Genomic DNA, 25,901 nt, shown 5'->3' on the forward strand with positions numbered 1-25,901 from the left:
AGAAAAGAATATGTATTGATAATTTGATATCCACCCAACTCTTTTATGGGCAAATGCAACAGCCAGACATCTACATATGCAAGACATCAAAAACTGTATGACCCATGAGCCTTATCTTTTAAAAAAACAGTTGAAGATTTCCATGCAAAAATAACATTTGATCATGCGTATTTAACTCTTTGCCTCCCAAATTCTCTTTGAAATTTCAAAGTAGAAAAAATGTCCATCCCCAGCATAACCCAGAAAATAAGTTCATCCATCACTAGAAGCTTCAAGGTATAGCAATTTCTACAAGGTATAGGAAAAATAAGATCTGGCTGAAAAACTATTGAGCATCCCAAGGCTCAATGCATGCATATTTAAAGTAACTATATAAGAAGAGATCTAATGTAGGACAGCTTTCCGAATGACTCCCAGTGATCTCCGCCGTTGGTATTTATACTTTTGTGTAATTCCCTCCCAATGTACATACATGTGTGCTGAACCTAGTGACTTGCTTCTGACTAATAGAATACAGCAAGAATGATGGCATGTCATGTTTGAGATTAGGTTATAAAAGACAATGACTTCCCTTTTGCTAGTACTCTCCCTCCCGCCGGTGCTCTTTCTTGCCCTCTACCTTGCTCACTCTGCCATGTTGTTTAAGATGCTCTATGGAGGGACCCATGTGGCAAAGAACTAAGTGTAACCTCTGACCAACAGTCAGCGAGAAACTGAGGCCTGCCAACAACGACATGAGTGAGCTTGGAAGTGGATGCTTCCCCAGGTGAACCTTGAGATGAGACTACAACCCCAGCCTATACCTTGACTTCAACTTATGAGAAAACCTAAAAAAAAGGGCCCAATTAAGATGCCCAGATTCTTAGCACTCACATTGAGATATTGTTTTAAGCCAAGTTTTAGAATCATTTTTTACCAAGCAAATAACATAGCCAGAAACCTCTCCTAACATGGAATTTCAGGACTTGGCAATAAGGCTGGGTCATCAGGATGCAGTGGATACACTGAACAAATTTAAGTTCTGCATCAGTACCCATGCTAACCTTCCTTGTGAAGGAGTGGTGTTCTCAGTGATGGAAGTGTTACTATTGTGAGCTCTCAAACACTGTGGTCATGCCAGTTAGAGGTCAGCTTCAGACCCTCAGCCATCTCTCTGCTGCTGCCTGTAATGTATCAAGGGCAAGGCAGTGGGAGTGCTCATATTTAGTGTGAGAGCAATAAGTGGATGCATATTCTGGAGAGAATTTATATACTATAAATAAAGCCAACTAAAAGTCTAATTTCTGTTATCACTGTGTACTGGAAATTCTAAACAATGTCAGGGCAACTCCTCCCCATCAGAGCAGACAGCCCTTACCGCCTCCCCTTTGGTACATCACTGACTGCTATGACAAAGATTTTACAAATGGTTGGCAGAGCTAGACTCCCTGCTGTGCATAGCCTTCTTGATAACTCCATCTGTACTTTTTATGAAAAATTGGATCCTTACCCAACAGATGCCCTCACAGATCAGAGTAGCAAGAAAGAGCAGGAGGAACAGCTAAGGTAATGACAGCCTCAGGATCAAAGCAAATGAGACTCTTATGATTGGCTTCCAGGAGTACACCAGTGTGGCATGCACAGAGTGACCACCCATATGCTCACCTGTCAGGGGCAGTGTGCATTCTCATTTATTCAACAAATATTTATTGATTGCTCAACTTGAGCCAGATACTGTTCTTGGAACAGGGAATCAGTAATGAACAGACGCAAATAATTGCCTTTGTGAACCTCATATTCTAGTGGAAATAGACTGGCATAAATAAATTAACAAGTGAAATATATATCAGATGATGATAAATGCTATGAGGAAAAATGAAGCAGGGATTGAGGGAATAGAAACATGACAAGATGGTTATTTTAAGTACGGTGCTCAGGGAAGATTTCAGGAAGTAGGGGATGTTTGAACAAAGACTCGAAAGAAGTGAGGGAGAGTCACCTGAGTATCCAGAAAAAACAATCCAGGTAGAAGGATAATTGAGTCCAAAATCCCTGGCGGGGTAGTATTCTCGTTACTGTTATCTCAACAGCAACAAGGTTGAGAGGAGGGCTGGAGTGGAGTGAATATGCAGAGAGTAGTAGGAGATTGGGTGGAGGAGTGGACAATGACTTTTGTTTCTCTTCCCCTCCCAAATCTTCTATGAATTCCTATCATCTGTGGCATCTGAAGTAGGAGCCTGCTGGCAAAGCATTCTGAAAAATGAAGTGCCCAGGCTTCCTGCCTCTAGGACACTGAGGAGAGAACTCAGGTGGGCAGGAAAAGTGCAAGATACCAACAAGCAATTCAGCACCTTCACTCTCCCAACCTTCCCTTTTAGGATCTGAAAATAATAGCATCAAAAATACCTTCTAAGACCTTAAAACACTGACACAACCCGAAAGCATGAAAGAAACACTTGCCTTCAAGAACACGAAATTTCTAGTTCAATTCTACCACTTGGCCTTCACTAGGCAGGCCCCCTCTCTGAATCTCAGTTTCCTAACCTGTCAAATGGAGATATTTGACAGGTTAGGAAATGTGGGTTCTAACTCTGGCTCCACCACCCACTAGTGAAATGAACAAGCAGTTTTTTTCACTTCTCTGATCACTGATTTCCTGATCTCTAAAATGAGAATTGCATTGGTGACTTGAAGAAAAGAATAAAAATAGACTCCAAAATCGAAACAAGTAAAATACGAATGACAAGGCCTATGGTCCTCTTATTTTAAGAATTAAATGAGATAATAGAGAGGTGATACATATGCTGGCTCATAGTTAGGTTCTCAGTGAATGCTAATTATTATAATTATCTACCAAAAAAATCAAGGAATTGGATTTCTTCAAATTTCCTTCCCATCCTCACAGTCCTTGGTATTTACTGTCAGTGGTTCTCTAATGTAGGACTTTTGTAAGTTACCTCTTCAAGAACTCGTGGGATTTACAAATTTTAATTTCCTCTTAAGTAAATTCTATCTGACACACTGTGGCCAGAAAGTAAGAAAAGTAGAAATGCATGACTGTCCATTTGCCTGTATGTCCACCGTCCAGATTCCTGAGCAGGAGCTGAAGTCAAGAGGCAGGAGTTACCACAGGAGGAGACCTTTCATAGATCATTTAGATAAACTCACTCCATTACTTTCTCATTTATTCACCACTTGGCCTCCTGGTCTCACCTGAAAGGGCAACTGCAGGCGGCCGTCCCATTTTCTGAGGCTATTTCAGCAAAGTAAACCCAGCATGTAGGACTTGGCTGTCACCAAGCAACATGAGGCCAAAGTCAGAGACAATCAGGAAAGGGGAGAGGAGAGCAGGCAGCCGCCATCCAGTCGTCAACCACCCTGCTTCCCAGAGTCCCAGAAACAGCCCTGGGAGGAGTAAGAATACACACAGCGGGAACCCCTTTTCTCACTTCAACCCATCAGGGCAATTTCCTGAATGCAGCCAAAAATGACGCTGAAGGAAAAACTGTTGAAGGAGCGAGGGAGTAAATGAATGAGCGGATCCAAATATGAGTACCCTGAACTCTTGACCAGAATGGAGAGTCACTGATTGAAGGTCATCTATTGATGCACAGCTGACACAGGAATGCAAAACACTCTTCATATGACCCTTTACTGTGAACGTGAAGAAACAAGCTGCAGATGTACTCCATCTGAACACATTCTCAACAGCCACCAACTAGATAAGTTACATGTAAATAATGCTTACTCTTCCTACTCCTCCATTAACCACTCTGTGTTAGCCAGGGTTCTCTAGGGTATATGGATATATGGATATATGAAAGGGAGTTTATTAAGGAGAATTGACTCACACATCATAAGGTAAAGTCCCATAATAGGCCATCTGCAAATTGAGGAGCAAGGAAGCCAGCAGTCGATCAGTCCTAGTCCCAAAAGCTCAAAAGTAGGGAAGCCAACTGTGCAGCCTTCAGTCTGTGGCTGGAGGACCGAGAGCCCCTAGCAAATCACTAGTGTTAAGTCCAAGAGTCCAACAGCCAAAGAACTTGGAGTGTGATATTTGAGGGCAGGAAGCATCCAGCATGGAAGAAAGATGAAGGCCAGAAGACTCAGCAAGTCTGTTCCTCTCACCTTCTCCTGCCTGTTTTACTCCAGCCATGCTGGCAGCTCATTAGATGGTGCCCACCCACATTGAAGGTGGGTGTGCCTATCCCAGTCCACTGACTCAAATGTTAATCTCCTTTGGTAACACCCTCACAGACATCTGCAGGAACAATACTTTGCATCCTTCAATCCAATCAATATATTAACTTAATATTAACCATCACACACTCCAACGTTTCTTAGAGGAAGAACCAGGCATGTGGACAACTTCTCCACTTGTCCCTCTAAAATTAACATTCACTTAATTGTTGATTTATTCCTCCATCCAACTGTCATGCTGGATCCCTATTTACTTCATTAGAGATGGTACCAGGTTCAAGAGGCTGAAGAAGAGAACTGAAGCCAACAAACTAAAACATAGGTTTATTTAGGGGAACTTACAGGGTGGTCCAGTGGCAGTGGGTATGGCCACTTATAAGAAACATGCAGTTTATATAGCACTTTCACTTATCACCCTCCCCCTCATCATCCATATGGCAACCCTAATTTATTTACTTATTTATTTGTTTTTGTTGGTTGGTTGAAGATCTTGATCTGTCACCCAGGCTAGAGTGCAGTGGTGCAATCATAGCTCGCTGCAGCCTCAACCTCCTGGGCTCAAGTGCTCCTCCCACCTTAGCCTCCTGAGTAGCTGGGACTACAGGCATGTACTACCATGCCCACTTTTTTTTTTTTTTTTTTTTAAGAGACAGGGTCTCACTTTGATGGCCAGGCTGGTCTCAAACTCTCAAACTCCTGGACTCTAGTGATCTTCCCACCTCAGCTTCCCGAGTGCTAGGATTACAGGTATGAGGCACCAGTCCCAGCCCCTTTTTCTTACTTTCTTGCTATCAGGTGCATCTGCCATACAGGGTCATCCTCCTGGAATGCCCAAGTTAAGTTACTGCTTTCAGATGTGTCAACCCCCCACTCTGCATCCGTTTACTGGCCCCCACATTCTTAGCATACCTTCTCCCACAATTCCCCTGGGGCCAGGTGTGCAGAGGAGCATTGCAGCCAAATATGGCAGCTGGAATACAAACTACAACAACAAAAAAGAATAGTGACTATAATAACAATCATAAAGCTTTTCCAAGTGCTTGGGAGTTGATCTTGAATGTGCCACAGTGGGCCCATGGTGAAGGAGAAAGGCAGCTCTCCACAGACCCAACCATCTGTTGTGTTTTGGAGATAGGCCACAGTCTGTGCCCAGCCAATGAAGATGTTTGCTGCACACTGTGTGTGGGCAGAAGGTGAGATGTTTGGTAGGTACAAGAAAGGACAAGTTTACAGTACTAAACGGATTTCTCCTCCCCACCATGTTGCACCACATGAGGCCAGAGCAAGACAGCAGGGGCACCACAACATTCCACAATGAGAAGATCATCCCCACCCCCCGTGCAAGGGCAGATCAGTACTCACCATTCCAGAAGTATGAGGGGGAGCAGGGAACAAGATGGGTGTGGCCCAATATCTCCCTCTAGGCCTTTCCCAATAGAGTGGAAAAACCAAACCACTGGGGCCTGGTTTGCCATTTCCAAGGCCACATAATGGTGTGCTCCCCAGTGGGCAGGTTCCATGGCAAGGGCAATAGCAGGTTACCTTGATCAGCATGCACCCCACACCTACGCAGTTTCTCCATTTCCCCAAAGCTGGTAGCCACTTGGGCTCCCCACGACACTAGCTGTCCGACCAAGGGGCTCAGGATAGACACTAGCATGCCATACCATTAGTTGGGTGACAACCGTAAAATGATGTCTTTCACGGCAGCAGTGAAAAGCTCATTGTCAGGATGTCGGTAATGTTCAGCACAGACAGCATACTTTGTCCCTAATTCCCGGAGGATATCCTGCAATTCCTCCATAGTCTGTCACTGCAGAGGAGACATAGGGAAGTCTCCCACATTTGGCCAGGCTGCCTTGCAGCCTGCAACCACTCAGCTAAGACTAGGAATGGTCTGATGTTCATTATTGAAGCCACAGAGGTGCTGCCTTAGGGTTGCGTGGCTTGCGATGGATGCCATTCCACTCATCTTAAGTCCAAAGAGTACAACACCCTTTTCCCCATGTCCTATAGATGGAGAAATCACCCCATGTTAACTCTCTCCCCTTCTGCCTGAACCTATTTCCCACTTCCACAAATTACACAGCAGTATAGTCCTGCATTGTGGCATGCTGCTGCCTTTCAGGTGGGGGCAACTCTTGGGGGCCTACTCCCTGTAGACACAGTTGGCTCACCTTTATCTTGGTGGTGACCACTGGGTGTGCAGAGGATACAGGAACCTCTGTGGGCTCATCTCAGTCCTTACTGTCCTCACTAGAGCTCTCTATGGAGTCCCAGAACAATTTAGTCATCATAGCCCTGTCTCATTGATGTGGCAGCCAGTGACCCTTTAAACAGGCTACCTGACAAGCCAAGGTCTTCATTTTGTCTGTGCCCACAGGTGGGACAGCAAGGTCTCTGACATTTCAGCCAGAATTACCCTGGCACCTCTATCTAATCATATCTCATCCTGTAACTGATAAGCCCTCACCTGTGCTGCAAACTCAGCCTCCTTGGCTGTTCAGAGTGTAGTCAGGAGCAACCAGCCAACCACAGCTGCCACAGTCTGGGCACTTTCACCTAATTGGATCCACCCCCTGCAACAGCTTTTCCAGACCCTTCAACGTTTTGGGGTATCCCTGTGCTCACGTGTAGGGCCTCATCCATCAAAGACAGTGGCTATTGGGCCCCACGTAATGTGGATGGCCAGCCTGGAATTTCCCCCATGGATTTCCCCTTCCCCAATCCCATCTTCTTAGCACTCATGGGATTTTCTCCAACATCCCGGCTAGCTCGCCAATTGTCTCCTGGACCCATTAACCTCAATAGGAAGGGCACCAGGTTCAAGAGGCTGAAAAAGAGACACAAAGCCAGTGAACAAAACGTAGGGTTTATTTGGAGGGAACTTACAGGATGGTCCAGTGGCCGCAGACTAAACAGGAGAATCACAACCACTTGAAAATAGCATGCAGTTTATATAGCACCTTCACTTATCACCATCCTCCCAGCAACCTCCACTTGACAACCATCATTTCTTAAGTCATTGCTGTCAGGTATGTCTGCCATATAGGTTATGCTTAAGTTATTGCTATCAGGTGTGTCTGCCATAAGGGGTTATTCTCAGGGAATGCTTAAGTTACTGCTGTCACATGTGTCTACCATATACTAGTGTGTAACTATTGAGTACATGCTATGCCTCAGCTAGGACTGAAAATGTAGCAAGAACATGACCTCATTCAGCCCCAGCCCTCGAGGAGCTCTTGTTTTGGGGAAGGAGACAAATAAGTTAATGCACAATTATAGTATACTATAATTAAATATTGTGGGAAAGAAGGAAGTGGCAAAGGATGCCAGAAGGAAAGCATGAAAATCACAAAGACACATGGGGAAACCTTCCAGGAAGAGCTTCATTGGAACTGAGTATAAAAGTATCTGGAGGAGTTAGCAAGCTGGAAAGGCAGTGATGTGGGGGTGTTAGTGGTTAGCATCAGAGACGGGATTCTAGGGAAACACCAAGGGGAAAGGCGCAGTGTGAGTCCCGCAGGGAGCGCGTCATGAATAGGAATGTGGTGGAGATGAAGTTTGAGTCTGTAACTCAGAAAAAAGCCACAAGCCAGAGCCAGAGCCTTGCAAGTCCTCAGCCTCAAAGACCTTGCTGAAGCCATGGAAAGGAAAACTACTGCTTGCGGTGTGTAGTGTGAGACATACAGTTCAAGGATCAAGACCTGTAATGGATCTGATTGTTTCTTAACGTCGTATTCAATTCCAGATGCCAAACTTCACCACACTAAAGCTTCCCTGCACTTTATCTGACATCTAGACCCTCCCTCACCCAGCTGTACCATTTCCTGTCTCTACAATTTCTACTGTTGTCCCCAGTTGTCATTCATATAAAGGTAGAAGAATAAGGACTGTCAACTCTTTAGGTTTTTAAGTGACAGCAGGACTTTGGATACAATTCTGCTGTAGAGAATTCTTTTATAGTAAGAATAATCATTTGCAATAGGTCTGGGTAATACATTGGTCATAGAAAGATGCTGATGTTTTTTATAAAAAAGAGCATAAACTGTATTGTAACCTCTACATGTTGCTAATTAAGCATCTTCCACCAAGTCAGAGAGCAGACGGTTTCACAGACTTTACAGTCTTTTGTTTCAGTGCTGCCTTGGTAGGAATCCTGGCAGAAAATAAGTCTGTTGCTTTTCTTACTCATTGCTTACAGAGCAGACTTGGTAGATGGTTCGCACTGAACTTTTTCGACTTAAGATTTCTGACTCCTTTTGGCCAGGGAAGCCCCAGGTTTGGCCTTCTGGACTTTGAAAGCATGTGAATTTATTTTTATTGGAATTCTTCTGACTAATCATTCTGCTGCTGCATATTGCAATTATCTGCCCAGGTTATCTTCTGGAAGAAGATGTTGCCTCTTGTTTTTTCTATTAAGGACTGGACGCCTTCCTGTCTGTGATGGTGAAGAGCTCCCCAGTGCATCTTGTCCCTACTGAAACTTCCTAGCTCCATCGTCATAGTAACACTGTGCCTTGGCAAGGAGATGCAGAGGACCTATGATGACATCGAGGGTCAGCTTCATGGGTGTATGACCTATGCATTCACTCAGGGCACTGTACTTAAAAAGGCAAAGAAAGGCCAGGCACCGGGGCTCATGCCTGTAATCCCAGCACTTTGGCAGGCCGAGGCAGGCGGTTCACGAGGTCAAGAGATCGAGACCATCCTGGCCAACATGGTGAAATCCCATATCTACTAAAGATACAAAAATTAGCTGGGTGTGGTGGTGTGCGCCTGTAGCCCAGCTACTTTGGAGGCTGAGGCAGGAGAATCACTTGAACTCGGGAGGCAGAGGTTACAGTAAGCCAAGATTGCACCACTGCACTATAGCCTGGCAACAGAGCAAGACTCCATCTTAAAAAAAAAAAAAAGAGAAAGAGAAGGCAAAGACCCCATGCTTGGCTTAATGCTCTGCCATCACCACCTTGAAATCATTGATTATGTTTTCACAAGGGGTCCCAAATTTTCATTTTACCCTAGGCCCCATAATCTCTGTAGCCAGCCCTGTTGACATTATAATCCCTTTTAATAACAGGAATCAACTTCAATGTTCCATAAACACTGGTTTTTCAGCTGCAGCAAAGCCAGTTCACTTCTTTCTGCCATCAGTGCATGGCTGCATGCGTCTGGTAAACCAGATTTCAGAAGTGCAGAGGGCACAGGTACACCGACAGAACATGGACAGACACACACCCACACTCAGCTGAACATTGCCAGGCACCACACTCAGCTTCTTTGTCAAACTTCAGCGCTGTTCAGAATAATAAAGACAGAATTGTCAAGGCACTGTGAGTGTCCCCACAGCTGTGCCCAGCCCCAGGTGCAACCTCAATCAACCTAAGGGCTGTTCCCCAGAGAGTGGTACTTGAATGATTAAAAGAAAAACTTACAAAATCACAATTCACAGCAATCTGAATCTGCTTTCAGGAAGTGTGAAAAGTGATGCCTGTTCAATTAGACCTTTTATTCATTTAAATGCAGTACTAAAAACCAGGTTGACGGAACAATGCTCTGGTTTTTTTCTTTTTAGTCCAAGAACACCTGGCTTGTTAAAAAAGCAACTTGAGAAGAGAAGAAGGCATCTCTCCAATTGTGGAGAGGTTTTATGCCTAATCTCTTTATTCATTTAGATTTTATCCAAAGGAGTAAAGCTGTTTTACAGGATTTCACTTGCAATCACATGACACTCAGTTGCCAAGGATATGAATATGCCTAAAAATCTAGCTACAGAAGAAAAGTAGATCTGGGTGCGTGTGTGCATGTATATACGTGTATGTACATAAATGCATATATACATAATATACGTAAAATATTTTTCAAATAGTGTAGAATAATTTTGAAATACTGACTAAAGTTTTCTTAGTTAAAATATTTAAGCAGGCCAGGCGTGGTGGCTCACACCTGTAATTCCAGCATGTTGGGAGGCCGAGGCAGGCAGATCACCTAAGGTCAGGAGTTCGAGACCAGCCTGACCAATATGGAGAAACCCCATCTCTACTGAAAAGAAAAAAAAATAACAAAATTAGCCGGGTGTGGTGGCACATGCCTGTAATCCCAGCTACTCAGGAGGCTACGGCAGGAGAATCGCTTGAACCCAGGAGGCAGAGGTTGTAGTGAGCTGAGATTGCGCCACTGCACTCCAGCCTGGGCAATAGGAGTGAAACTCTGTCCCCCCCAAAAATATATATGTATATATTTAAGGTGATAATATCTCACGTATACTGATTTGATCTTTAGATGAATGAATTAAATTATCCCATGCACCCTGAAACTATGTACATCTATTGTACATCAATAAAAAATTAAGAAATATATACACACATAGACTTAATATGAAAAAGGATGTATTATTTCATTAACTTTAAGATTTTGATTACACGTTGAAATGATTACATATGTGTATATATATATATCAGAGGCAGTGGCATACTAGAGCTTCACTGGTTTTCGAGTGCTGAATGTACCTTTCCAACTCCACATTCAGTGATGTTATATTGGTATTTTGAAATCGACCATAATTTCAATAACATTTACATCATGATATCATGGTGATATGATACAAACCAAGGCATTTTCCCCCTGGAAATCCATATACCAACACACCATTCTATTGAGCTTACTGTAAAAGTGCTAAATAAAACTTGAAAATTAAAACACTGTAGATCCAACTGATTAAAACAAAATAAAACTGATGAAGAATGATTATAGTAGGAGTTTCAATTCCACATAAAGGAAGAGAGGAAGCTGGAAGAATAGCATTTACCTCCATCAGCTCCAACCTGTTTCAGACTATCTTCCCAGGACAGCACATGACAGCTTAAGACACAGCAGTTAAAATACCACATGTTCTCACAAGTGAGATCAAAATGATGAGAACACATGGACACATAGAGGGGAACAACACACACAGTGGCTTTTCAGAGGGTTGAGGGTGGGAGGAGGAAGAGGATCAGGAAAAATAACTAATGTGTACTAGGCTTAATACCTGGATGATGAAATAATCTGTATAGCAAACCCTCATAACACAAGTTTACCTATGTAACAAACCTGCACTTGTACCCTTGAACTTAAAATAAAAGTAAAAAAAAAAGTAGTTTTTCCCCTGAGCAACACAGCACCTGAAAATGCAGTGAATATGTATTGTCTGTCTTGGAGCGGGGCTACCTAATGTCATGAGTACGAATCACAAAAATAAATATTTACATAAAATACATGTCTTCATTTTCTCAAAGTCAATACTATTAAAATAAACACATTTTATAAAGATGGGGACAATTAAACCATTTAGAACTCTATTTAATTATTCCATTTTGCTTAAGTATATTAAAATAACCTAAACATTATATATAATACAGAGGGAAATAATGATTAAAACTGAATAAGAACATTGTCATTTTCTTTCACATCAAGTCTAATCACATGAAGGGACCCCCTCTCAACAGGGAACTATGAGAAATTAAGCAAAGAATTTATTGCTCAACTGTCTATGGCTACATAAATTTATGGCTAAAGGGAAAATTGCACCAGATGTATTCTGCAGGGGAAAGGGGCTGCTGCATTTCATTAATGCTAGTAAAGGTCTTACAGGAATAATTCAGGCCTTTTTATTTCATCACTTCAGCTTTTAGATATATCACTAACCATCCTCCACAGCCCACCAAATACTCAACATTCTATTTCTGATTGACTTATTTCTTTCTGCAATTCCTTAAAGGAGGAGAACTAGAGAGAGGGAAGAAGAAAGTTTATAGGAATCTTCAGGTCATACATGTTGTTTAGAAAGAAGGATTCTTTATACTCTTGTTTTATAATACAAATTAAAGAAAGCAAATCTGGGCAAAATCTTTTGGAATAGTGAGAAGACAGAGAAGATGCAATGCCAGCATAGATTAAGGACACTAATTGATAGTGCTAACTACTGATACTCTAGGGCTACCTATTAATACTTTAGGGCTGTGTGCCCAGCACTATTCTGAGTGTGTTACATATATTAGCCCACTGAATCTTCAGAACAACCATATCACATGATTATTTATGGGCCCCATTTTACAAATGAGGAAACTGAGGCACAGAGAGGGTAAGTAACTAAATTATAAAACCAGAAAGTGTAGTTCTAAACTAGACTCTAAGCATCTGTGCTCATACCTCTATAGTCTGCCACCTAAAGCATGAAACACCTGCCTTGAGAAAGCCAGAAAGATGAAAATCTAAAGCCACCAAACAAATCATTTGGGGCAGGATTTAATGACTGGTCTTGTACAGAAAGTTAATCTTGTATAAAGTACCGTGCAAGTATAACACATTTCTGGGTTGGTTTGTTTTTTGTTGTTGTTTTTGAGAAAATTTTCTACCTTCCCAGACTTAACTCTCGTTTGTCTCCTTAACAAGATGTCCTTTTTCCCAGCTCCTGATACAGCTAGCATCCAGAATACAGTGTTGCTTATGAATGAAGTTTTCAATGAATGAATCCATCAACCAATTAATCAGTTACCCAATGAGTGAGATAATAGCTATGGCATTAAACTTATCTGGAGTTGAACAGTGCTTGATGTGGTTTATTGTTTGAATAATCCTTGATGGTCTCAGAGTATTGGGATAGGTTTTGAAGGTTTGTAGACTGGAGTTGTAAACCTAGTATGGATAAAATGGAGAAATAATATTGAGAAAGATAAAGGCATTAGTCTTTAATGGTGTACCGAGGATATACCAAACTCAAGATTGTTCACATGATTTAACTCATTAATTCTTATGACAATACATTTGATAGATGAAAAAATGGAGGCTTGACAAATCAAATTATTTGCCAAAAGTGATGCCAGCATATAGTGGAAAACTGAGGATGTGAGGCCAATCATTTTAATTCCAAAGCTCTTTTAACTACCATCCAGTATTTCAGGGTTAAGTGCAGGAGTGGAACAGGAGAAAGGGAGGAGGAGAGGGAAAGAATAAAGTGAATATAAGATGAAATTTAGCCAAGAGAGAAGCTTTATCCGTGAACCTCGGTTTCTGCTCTAGTTTGACCTAGAAATATCCAGGCAATTATTTTAATCCCCCAATTTCCTCAGCCGGGATTAAAATAAGCATGACCCAGTTGTCACAGTCCTCCTGACAAGAAAGTCAGTGCTGACATGCAATTAACTCGGGGCTTCACTGTGTGTTGACTGGAGTTCCCATAGGGAGGTAGCCTCCTTGGAAGTTCTTTTTCAGCTTCTGAGCTGGAGGTAATTGCCCCTGTATGGGAAATTCTAAACCTCAGTGCCTTCAGGCAGAAATCTGGACATTCATTTGCAGAGCCTTGGTACTATCCTGGCAGCTCCAGATACCCCCTTAGCAGTTACAGCTGTCTGGTGGGATACCTGTTCTCCCTAATTGAAGGTAATGGGCAAGGGGCTGGTGAAGAAATATTGGCAGCAGCTCCTCTAATGTCTTGCGATTGGACAAAAACTGACAAGGAGCCACATGTAAAGGAAATACTGCCCACAGTAGCATTTTTTCAGAGAAGAACCAGCCTGAGATGCAGTAAATTACAAACACCCAATAGAATCTGATGATGGGCAGTAGAGAAACTCCTTTAGAAAAGAATTCCTAAGGAGAAACTATAAAGAAGGGAATAGTGTAATACCCTCTCCATATTGGCAACACCATACATTTAAAAATCTCCAGCATTCACAATGGCTTTCTTCCTCTACCCTCCTCCCACTTTTTAGTAATTGGTTTAATGGACACTAAAAGCATGATGAGGAACGTAGTGTACCCAATTTATTACTACAGCTCATTTCATAGATAGCAAGCCTATACCTTAATGCTTCATTGAATATATAGGTTACATTTAAAGATCAATATCACTTGACTGCAATTTGATAAGTGCTTATAATTTAATTTCTAGTTATGACGTTTACTTAATCAAAACTTTGGCAATGAGAGTCCATTCAAGTACAATATACAATAAGAGGATGTGGAAAAGAGTCAGAGGGAATCACAGGACGAATACTCAGAAACTTAAATGCATGATTTACATTCACTATAACTTATGTAAAAACTCTTATCTCTTATTTCTTCTAAGAAACATTCACTAGCACTAACCCAACACTTGTGGCAAACATAATAATTATTAACATTTTAGACATAGGGAATCTGGTAGAAGATAGGAACAATCCAGAAATTGTACCATTAATGTAAATAATGAGATTTAATTATAAATGCCTTATTAACTAATTATATATAAACGATGTCTTCATATTGCATTATGATCGGATACTTTTAATCACTTTAAATATATTTTTAAGTGTAGTTTTTAATTAAAAAGTAAATCACACTCAGGAAAATTTAAAAGCAGCTTGGAAACTGTTCTTAATCTATCTAAAAGTTACTCTAGATATCTAACTTTATACCCTCAAGTAGAACTATTTTGTTATAAATGATCAAAAATTATTTTTTTCCTGCCTTCTGGAGCTCCTGAATACGGCATAGTTTTCCTCATTTCATATTTTAAAGACATTGTGTCCTCCTAATAAAGAGTTGTACAACCACACATGAAATCATTTATATTGATCCTTTTATTTGAAACGTTGGGCCTATTGTTAAAGTAAGAAGAAAGAAAACAACTTACTTTTAAATCAATGATGAAAGATGAAAGACCAACACAGAATGTCAATATTTCAACTCAAACTTTTAAATGAGAGTGCCAAAGAAATGTACTCTTCACCTAAAAGACAGAAAACAGGCATGGTCTTGCCATGCCAAGTAGAGAGGATTCTGGGGGCTTTTCTGGTGCTCCTTCCATTAGATCTGTCTTCTCTTTTCTTCCTTTTTCTACAACATCTCAGGCATCAGCAACTTGCAGAAGAGAATTTCCCTCACTCAAATGAAATATAGGGGAGTTAATCTGAGCACCCTAGCACTTCAAAAATTATTTTTTGTGGACTCTTTTCCTTAGATTCAGGAAGGGGGTATGTGCCCCTTAGCCCCCCATACACACAAACACGCACACACACACATGCACATACACACAGAGAGAGAGAGAGAGAGAGAGAGCAAGGTAGGTAAGGAGAAAACTTCCTTGTGTGAATGCAGTATTCCCCAAGAGGACACCTCCTTCTCTCTTCCAGGCCCCTTATTATACCCAGTTGGGAGAGGGCAAGCCTGAAGAGAGACAGATGGCACCTGTAGATGGTGGTCCCATGAACTGAATGTTAGGCATTTTTGCTCTTAGCTTTAGGCCTTAACTGACTTCTGCATTTCTGAGCCAACTAAAAACATCCTACTCTACACTTAACATCAAACTCTTACATTGAAAACAGCCTAAATGCTCATCTATGAGGAAAGAGAAAAAAACAAAATTAACATTTTTTTTATTGTACTTTAGGTTATGTGGTACATGTGCAAATCATGCAGGATTGTTGCATAGGTACATACATGGCAATGTGGTTTGTTGCCTCCCTCCTCCCATCACCTATATCTGGCATTTCTCCCCATGTTATCCCGCCCTAACTTCCCCATCCCTCCACTGTGTCTCCCCTGGCCCCCACAACAGGCCCCAGCCTGTGATGCTGTCCTCCCTGTGTCCATGTGTTCTCATTGTTCAACAGCCACCTATAAGTGAGAACATGCGGTGTTTGATTTTCTATTCTTATGTCAGTTAGCTGAGAATGATGGTTTCCAGATTCGTCCATGTCCCTACAAAGGACACAAACTCATCATTTTTTATGGCTGCATATTATTCCATGGTGTATATGTGCCACATTTTCCTTGTCCAGTCTATCATCAATAGGCATTTGGGTTGGTTCCAGGTCTTTGCTATTGGAAACAGTGCCACAATGAACATACACATCCATGTGTCTTTATAATAGAAAGATTTATAATCCTTTGGGTATATACCTAGTAATGGGATTGCTGGGTCAAATGGAATTTCTATTTCTAGATCCTTGAGGAATTGCCACACTGTCTTCCACAATGGTTGAACTAATTTACACTCCCACCAATAGTGTAAAAGTGTTCTTATTTCTCCACATCCTCTCCAGCATCTGTTGTCTCCAGATTTTTTAATGATCGCCATTCTAACAGGCATGAGATGTTATCTCAATGTGGTTTTGATTTGCATTTCTCTAATGACCAGTGATGATGAGCATTTTTTCATATGTTTGTTGGACTCATATATGTCTTCTTTTGTAAAGTGTCTGTTCATATCCTTCGCCCACTTTTGGATGAGTTTGCTTGTTTCTTTTCTTGTACATCTGTTTTAGTTCTTTGTAGATTCTGGATATTAGCCCTTTGTCAGATGGGTAGATTGCAAAAATTGTTTCCCATTCTGGTTCACGATAATGATTGTTTCCTTGGCTGTACAGAACCTCTGGAGTTTAATTATATCCCATTTGTCTATTTTGGCTTTTGTTGCCAATGCTTTTGGTGTTTTATTCATGAATTCCTTGCCTATGCCTATGTCCTGAATGGTTTTGCCTAGGTTTTCTTCTAGGGTTTTGATGGTGTTAGGTCTTATGTTTAAGTCTTTAATCCATCTGGAGTTAATTTTAGTGTAAGGTGTTAGGAAGGGGTCCAGTTTCTGCTTTCTGCACATGGCTAGCCAGTTTTCCCAACACCATTTATCAAATAGGGAATCCATTCCCCATTGCTTGTTTTTGTCCGGTTTGTCAAAGATCAGATGGTTGTAGATGTGTGGCATTGCCTCCGAGGCCTCTGTTCTGTTCCATTGGTCTGTTCCATTGTTCTGTTCCATTCTGTTCCATTGGTTTTGGTGCCAGTACCATGCTGTTTTGATTACTGTAGCCTCATATTATAGTTTGAAGTCAGGTAGTGTGATGCCTCTGGCTTTGTTCTTTTTGCTTAGGATTGACTTGGCTATGTGGGCTCTCTTTTGGTTCCATATGAAGTTTAAGGTGGTTTTTTCCAGTTCTGTGAAGAAAGTCATTGGTACCTTGATGGGGATAGCATTGAATCTATAAATTACTTTGGGCAGTATAGCCATTTTCACGATATTGATTATTCCTAACTATGCGCATGGAATGTTTCTCCATCTGTTTGTGTCCTCTCTTATTTCCTTGAGCAGTCATTTGTAGTTCTCCTTGAAGAGGTCCTTTATATCCTTTGTTAGTTGTATTCCTAGGTATTTTATTCTCTTTGTAGCAATTCTGAATAGGAGTTCACTTATGATTTGGCTCTCTATTAGTATGTTATTGGTGTATAGGAATGCTTGTGATTTCTGCACATTAATTTTGTATCCTGAGATTTTGCTGAAGTTGCTTATCAGTTTCAGGAGATTTTGGGCTGAGATGATGGGGTATTCTAAATATACAATCATGTCGCCTGCAAATAGAGACAATTTGACTTCCTCCTTTCCTAAATAAATACACTTTATTTTTTTTTTCTTGCCTAATTGCTCTGGCTAGAACTTCCAATACTATATTGAATAGGAGTGGTGAGAAAGGGCATCCTTGCCTAGTGCCATATTTCAAAGGGAATGCTTCCAGTTTTTGCCCATTCAGTATGATATTGGCTGTAGGCTTGTCATAAATAGCTTTTATTATTTTGAGATATGTTCCTTTGATACCTAGCTTATTGAGAGTGTTTAGCACAAAGCGTTGCTGAATTTTGTCAAAGGCATTCTCTGCATCTATTGAGATAATCATGTGGTTTTGTTTTTGGTTCCGTTTATGTGCTGGATTATGTTTATAGACTTGCATATGTTGAACCAGCCTTGCATCCCCAGGATGAAGCCTACTTGATCGTGACAGATAAGCTTTTTGATGTGCTGTTGTAATCAGTTTGCCAGTATTTTATTGAAGATTTTTGCATATATGTTCATCATGGATATTGGCCTGAAGTTTTCTTTTTTGGTTGAGTCTCTGCCAGGTTTTGGTATCAGGATGATGTTGTTCTCATTAAATGATTTGGGAAGGATTCCTTCTTTATGTATTGTTTGGAATAGTTTCAGAAGGAATGGTACCAGCTCCTCTTTGTACATCTGGTAGAATTTGGCTATGAATCTGTCTGGACCTGGACTTTTTTTGGTTGGTAGGCTATTAATTGCTGCCTCAACTTAGCTCTTGCTATTGGTCTGTTCAAGGTTTCAACTTATTCATGGTTTAGGCTTGGGAGGGTGCAAGTGTCTAGGAATTTATCCATTTCTTCCGGGTTTACTGGTTTATGCACATAGAGTTGTTCGTGGTAATCTCTGAAGATAGTTTGTATTTCTATGGAATCAGTGGTGATGTCCCCTTTATCATTTCTTGTTGCATCTATTTGATTCTTCTCTCATTTCTTTTTTATTAACCTGGCTAGCAGTCTATTTTGTTGATCTTTTCAAAAAACCAGCTCCTGGATTTATTGATTTTTTGAAGGGTTTTTTTGTCTCTATCTCCTTCAGTTCTGCTCTAATCTTAGTTATTTCTCGTCCTCTGCTAGCTTTTTAGTTTTTTTAATCTTGCTTCTCTAGCTCTTTCAATTTTGATGATAGGGTGTCAATTTTAAATTTTTCCTTGCTTCTCATGTGGGCTTTTATTGCTATAAATTTCCCTCTAGACACTGCTTTAAATGTGTCCCAGAGATTCTGGTACATTGTGTCTTTGTTCTCATTGGTTTCAAAGAACGTCTTTATTTGTGCCTTCATTTCATTGTTTATCCAGTCTACATTCAGGAGCTAGTTGTTCAGTTTCCATGAAGTTGTGCAGTTCTCAGTCAGTTTCTTAATCCTGAGTCCTAATTTGATTGCCCTGTGGTCTGAAAGACTATTTGTTATGATTTCTGTTCTTTTGCATTTGCTGAGGAATGATATACTTCCAATTATATGGTCAATTTTGGAGTAGGTGCAATGTGGTGCTGAGAAGAATGTATATTCTGTGGATTTGGGGTGGAGATATCTGTAAATGTCTATTAGGTCTGCTTGGTCCAGGTCTGAATTCAAGTCCTGGATATCCTTGTTAATTTTCTCATTGATCTGTCTAATATTGACAGTCGACTGTTATAGTCTACCACTATTATTGTGTGGGAGTCTAAGTCTCTTTGTAGGTCATTAAGAACTTGCTTTAGGTATCTGGGTGCTCCTGTATTGGGTGCATATATATTTAGGATCGTTAGCTCTTGTTGTTGCATTGATCCTTTTACCATTACGTAACGCCCTTCTTTGTCTCTTTTGATCTTTGTTGGTTCAAAGTACATTTTAAACTAGAGACTAGGATTGCAACTCCTGCTTTTTTTTTTTTTCCTCTCCATTTGCTTGATAAATCTTCCTCCATCCCTTTATTTTTAGCCTATGTGTGTCCTTGCACATGAGATGGGTTTCCTGAATACAGCATACCAATGGGTCTTGACTTTTATCCAATTTACTAATCTGTGTCTTTTGATTGGGGCATTTAGCCCATTTACATTTAAGGTTAATATTGTTATGTGTGAATTTTATCCCGCCATTTTGATGCTAGCTGGATGATTTGCCCATTAGTTGACACATTTTCTTCATTGTGTAGATGGTCTTTACCATTTGGTACATTTTTGGAGTGGCTGGTACTGGTCGTTCCTTTCCTTGTTTAGTGCTTCTTTTAGGAGCACTTGTAAGGCAGGCCTGGTGGTGAGGAAATCTCTCAGTAATTGCTTGTCCATAAAGGATTTTCTTTCTCCTTCACTTATGAAGCTTAGTTTGGCTGGATATAAAATTCTAAGTTGAAAGTTCTTTTCTTTAAGGTTGTTGACTATTGGCCCCCACTCTCTTTTGGCTTTTAGGGTTTCTGCAGAGAGATCCACTGTGAGTCTGATGGGCTTCCCTTTGTGGGTAACCCGACCTTTTTCTCTGGCTGCCCTTAGCATGTTTTCCTTCATTTCAACCCTGGTGTATCTGACGATTATGTGCCTTGGGGTTGCTTTTCTAGAGGAATATCTTTGTGGTGTTCTCTGTATTTCTTGGACTTGAATGGTAGCCTGCCTTGCTAGGTTGGGGGAGTTCTCCTGGATAGTATCCTGAAGAGTGTTTTCCAGCTTGGATTAATTCTGTCTGTCACATTCAGGTACACCTATCAAATGTAGATTAGGTCTTTTCACATAATCCCATATTTCTTGGAGGCTTTGTTCATTTCTTTTCACTCTGTTTTCTCTAATCTTGCCTTCTCATTTTATTTCATTGGGTTGATCTTCAATTTCTGATATCCTTTCTTCTGCTTGATCGATTTGGCTATTGAAACTTGTGTATGCTTCGCGAAGTTCTCATGATGTGTTTTTCAGCTCCATCAAGTCATTTACATTTATCTAAACTGTTTATTCTAGTTAGCATTTCATCTAAACCTTTTTTCAAGGTTCTTAGTTTCTTTGTGTTGGGTTAGCATGTGTTCTTTTAGCTCTGAGAAGTTTGTTATTACACACCTTCTGAAGCCTGTTTCTGTCAATTCATCAGATTCATTCTCCATCCAGCTTTGTTCCCTAGCTGGTGAGGAGTTGTGATCCCTTGGAGGAGGGGGAGAGGCATTCTGGTTTTGGGTGTTTTCATCCCTTTTGCACTGGTTTCTTCCCATCTTTGTGGCTTTATCAACCTGTTGTCTTTGTAGTTGGTGACTTTCAGATGGGGTCTCTGAGTGGGTGTCCTTTTTGTTGATGTTGAAGCTATTTCTTTCTGTTTCTTAGTTTTCCTTCTAACAGTCAGGCCTCTCTGCTGTAGGACTGCTGAAGGTCCACTCCAGACCCTGCTTGCCTGAGTATCACCTGTGGTAGCTGCAGAACAGTAAAGGTTGTTGCTAGTTTCTTCTTCTGTTATCTTTATCCTAGAAGGGTAGCCACTGATGTCAGCCTGAGCTCTCCTTTATGAGGTGTCTCTTTGGGTATATGGGGGTCAGGGAGCTTCTTGAGGAGACAGTCTGTCCCTTATAGGAGCTCAAGTGCTGTGCTGGGAGCTCCATTGTTCCATGCAGAGCTGCTGGGCAGGTATGTTTAAGTCTGCTGCAGTGGAACTCATAACCACCTCTTTTCCCAGGTGCTCTGTCCTAGGAAGTTTTGGCCTTATTTATAAGTTCTTGATGTGCTGCTGCCTTTTTTCATAGATCCCCTGCCCTTCATGGAGATAGTCTATTCACAGTCTGCCAGCAGAGGCATTGCTGAGCTGCCATGGGCTCTGCCCAGCTGCTGTGAACTTCCTTGAGGCAGTTAGAACTGCCTGAGTATTGGCAGACTGCCCAGTAGTGGTGGGTGCCCTTCCCCCCACCAAGCTGAACCGTCCCAGGCCCAGCTGCACTTGCTGCAAAACTCTCAATCCAGAGCATTTCAGATTGCTTGTTTTGTGAGGGTGGTACCCGCTGAGCCAGATCACCTGGCTCCCTGTCTCAGCCCCCTCCCTTTCAGTTGAATGGGCAGCTCTGTCTCCCAGGCATTCCAGGCACTAGTTGAAACAGCCACCCAGATTTGTGTGAGTTTCTATGCACCAACTCATGGCACTGGCTGAAGCAGCCATGCTGGAAACTCGTGGCATTTTTCATCCCAGGAATCTCCTGGTCTGTGGGCCATGAAAACTCATTTGGAAATGCGGTGAACACTCACCCTCTGTTTTGTTCTTTCTGGGAACTGCACTCCGGAGCTGTTCCTATTCGACCATCTTGGATCCTCTGTCCAAAACGACATACTTAAATTATAATATTTTACTAAGAGTAATTAGGTAGATCTATGCATATCAACATCAAAAGCTCTCAAAAACATTATGATAAATATGAAATGAGGCAGAATGAGATATATAGTGCTCTCTAGCCTCAGCTTCCTCAATATTAAACAAATTCATTCACTCAGGAAATCTTGGTTGAGTGCCTACCACGTCCCAGAACTTGTTTTAGGCAATAAAGATACAGCAATAAAAAATGAAAGGAAAAAAAAAGTCTTCCTTCATAGACTTACATTCATTGGTGTGAAACAGGGATACTGACAATAAACACATAATAAATTTATGGCAAATCAGATCTATTGTTTTTAAAAAGCTATGAAGAAAAATAAAACAGAATAAAAAATGTAGCATTAGAGGAAGAGGAGTAGAAAGTTTTGCAGATAAGATTTTGCTAGAAAGGTGATATCATAGCAAAGACATAAAAGAGTAGAGGAGAGAGAAATAAACCTTTGTTGTGACAGACACACAGATTAAGAATTGAGGTTGTTAGTGAAGCTTTCTCAAACCTATTCTAATTAACATACATCCTTGCCTATTTCCTCCTTATTTTTTTTTTCTTTTGAGATGGAGTCTTGCTCTGTTGTCCAGGCTGGATTGCAGTGGCACGATCTCAGCTCACTGCAACTTCTGCCTTCTGGTTTCAAGCGATTCTCCTGTCTTAGCTTCCCAAATAGCTGGGATTACAGGCACACACTACCATACCCCTCTCAGTTTTGTATTTTTAGTAGAGACAGGGTTTCACCATGTTGGCCAGACAGGTTTCAAACTCTTGGCCTCAGGTGATCTACCAACCTCAATCTTCCAAAGTGCTGGGATTACAAGTGTGAGCCAGTGTGTCCAGCCTACAAAAGGGTAGGTTTTTTTTTTTTTAAGATGGAGTCTTGCTCTGTCATCCATGCTGGAGTGCAGTGGCAAGGTCTCAGCTCACTGCAACCTCCACCTCCCGGTTCAAGCAATTCTCCTGCCTCATCCTCCTGAGTAGCTGGGAATATGGGTGTGTGCCACCATGCCCAGCTAGTTTTTGTGTTTTTAGTAGACATGGGGTTTTGCCATGTTGGCCAAGCTGGTCTTAAACTCCTGACCTCAGGTGATCCCCCCCACCTCAGCCTCCCAAAGTGCTGGGATTACAGGTGTGAACCACCATGCCCAGCCTCTATTTTCTAGTGTAGATATAAAGCATTCTTTATTTTTATATATTTTCAGGAATTTTGGTGGAAATCTGCTTTCTGGGGCTGAGAGGCAGACAATTAAACTTGGAACTAAATTTATTTTGAATCAATGTAATTTTGAATCAATGTGTACTTCTTAAGGGATTTGGTAGAAAAAAATTTATTGTTTTTGAGTTACTCAGAAATAATTATGCCTAATATACCTAATGCTTAAGCAGGAATCACTATTAAGAACTCTGATATTGAAAATTTTTAGGAGGCTGAATAAAAGCATCTGGCTTGTTTCTGAAGAACAATTCAATATATGTCAAAATCTCCCTAGCTTGCCTCTCAAATTTATTGTTTAATCTAATGTTAGCTACAAAGCTAACCATAAAGTTAATGGCAGAAGAGATTCTGTGACAAATGGAAGAATATCAAAATTAATGTCTAGAAATAACTGGATATTAAACCCAGCTTCTTAACAGACCTGTGACATTAAGCAAGATAGCTCACTTCTCTGGGACTCAGTTTCCACATTTGTAAATGGAAATATATTCCTTCCTCTCAGGAATTGAAAGAAAGAATATATAAATGTTTGCTGTAAATCTTTCCCTGTGCTAGATTCTAAGCTCTATAAAGGCAAAGAACATTCCTGTTCTATCACTCCCAGTGCCCTAGGACCTTTCAGAGGTTATTCTGGCACATAAAAAGCACTCATTAAATTTTTATGGGCCAAATTAATGAATATATGATAATATCTGAAATAGTGCCTGGCACAGAAAGGATCTTCACTTAATAATATCAGTTTTATCCTTTTTTTCTTTCTTCCACATTCTAGACACCTTTCTCTGCCTAAACTATTCAACCTAGTCCTATTCTAGTAATTATGAATCTCAACAGTTTTTTTTGTTTTTTTTTTTTTTTTCTTGTTTGGAAGTTGACTAGTCAGGAGTATAATAGGGATCTTCAAGCCATGAACATGAGCCACGCACCGAAAATTGACTTTCACCGGAGGGTGACCCCTAGGTAGACCCTGGGTCTCTTTGCCAGCTCTGCATCCTAATGTACAGGTTATACCTCTTTAGAAGTCTTTTGTGACGTGAAAAGAATGCATTGATCAGCTTACTTCAGTGAGGGCCTCAATCCAGGTACCCTGCTCCTGAGAGATCTGCACTCTCTGCCTAAACCAGGTGTTCCACTCAAGATGTTCAGAGGCCAGAAGGAGTCCACAGCAGGCTATCACAGCCTCCTGGCCAGCAGCCAAGATAAAGTGGCTAGAGGCACAAACTGGGGCCACCCACTACCTCTCTATGCTTTGCATGGTATCTCAGAGGTAGGAGGTGGGGAGTGCAGTACTAACAGTCCAGAGATCTAAGCTGTTTCTTAAAGAGATTAAGAAAAGACTGCAGGTATAAAAGCTGTGAAGAGAAGCCCCATAGCATAATGTTTAAGTAGATGCTGAAGTCAGACATGACTCAAACTGCAACTTCACTAACTTTACAGTACCTTGGCAATTGCCTAATCTGTCTGTGCCTGTTCCTTCTACATGATTTGATACCAACAGCCCACATCTACTGAGCACACCCTATGGGCTGGATGCTGTTAATACATGCCTGTATTAAATCCTCACAATAACCCAATGAGGTAGATGCCAGAATTATCCTCACTTTACAAATAAGAAAACAAACACATGGAGCAGTTACATTACCTGCCAAATTTCCACAATAAATTCCATTACCTGCCTGGGTTCAATGCTCAACCAGTCAGCATTCATGTTCACTACACCATTGTGAGGACTGAATTCAGTGATATGCAGAATCATTTCTGGAATGTCATCATGCTTTAGAAGGACCATGACCAGAACTGTCTGGCAAGAAACAAGGGATCATGAAGTTCTATAGGCAGTCAGGTTGGTCAATAATAATTGAAGTTTTGAATCTTGTACTACAAGATTCCTTCCCAAAGATTGGAAAGGAATGAAGGTTGGAGCAGGTGAGAGGAAATCAATTAAGAGCACTTTGGGAGGCTAAGGCGGGCAGATCACAAGGTCGAGAGATCGAGACCATCCTGACCAACATGGTGAAACCTCGTTTCTACTAAAAATACAAAAATTAGTTGGGCGTGGTGGTGTGCACCTGTAGTCTCAGCTACTCGGCAGGCTGAGGCAGGGGAATTGCTTGAACCTGGGAGGTGGAGGTTGCGGTGAGCCAAGATTGTGACACTGCACTCCAGCCTGGTGCCTGGCAACAGAGCGAGACTCTGACTCAAAAAAAAAAAAAAAAAAGAGAGAGAGAAGGTTGACTATTTGGAGAAGCAGTATGTAAAGATAATAATACCATGCCTTTAAAATCTGGTGGGCTCAGAGGGCCAAGAGTGAAAGTGGGCTTTCAGAAGAGGTGAATGCATTCAACATCAGTCATCTTAGATTTAAAAAGAAAGCAAGATGTGGCAACCAGGCAGAAGATGACAAGACAGGCTTCTTATGAATACATGAGACTAGACATCACAAATAAAATGGTGTCATTAAAAAGAAATGGAACTCACCTTGAGTAAACCTCTGTTTTTATGTTTTTCTCTCAACAATCACAATTTATTAGGCCCCAACTCATTATTATTACATTTTAATGCTTTCTTTATATATCAAAGTAGGAGAGCTTTGTGAACAATTAAGAAATTTTCACTTGTTTCTTTTCTGAATAAATTGTTTTGTGAAACAGTTTATTTTGGCAAATTCTTGGGGCTTGAGACTTTATCTTGAAAAGAGAAAAGAGGGGTCTTTCATTTAAAGTGCCTTCTCAACTATTACAACTGAAAGAGACAACAGGAAGGAAAAAAGCTTTCACAACCTTTTATCTGAACATTCCGTTGAACTGTTCAAATTATAA

The 25,901-nt window shown here is 41.0% G+C and overlaps 1 protein-coding gene across 1 annotated transcript in view; it reads right to left on the reverse strand.

Annotated features, from left to right (window-relative positions):
- The window catches only part of PLPPR1 (phospholipid phosphatase related 1), a 626,458-nt gene that overhangs the window by 413,862 nt on the left and 186,695 nt on the right, over positions 1–25,901 (reverse strand). The window lies entirely within an intron of this gene.

The sequence above is a fragment of the Aotus nancymaae genome, unplaced genomic scaffold (genome assembly GCF_030222135.1).
Source record: "Aotus nancymaae isolate 86718 unplaced genomic scaffold, 86718_ANA_hifiasm-v0.15.2.pri h1tg000003l, whole genome shotgun sequence".
NCBI lineage: Eukaryota > Metazoa > Chordata > Mammalia > Primates > Aotidae > Aotus > Aotus nancymaae.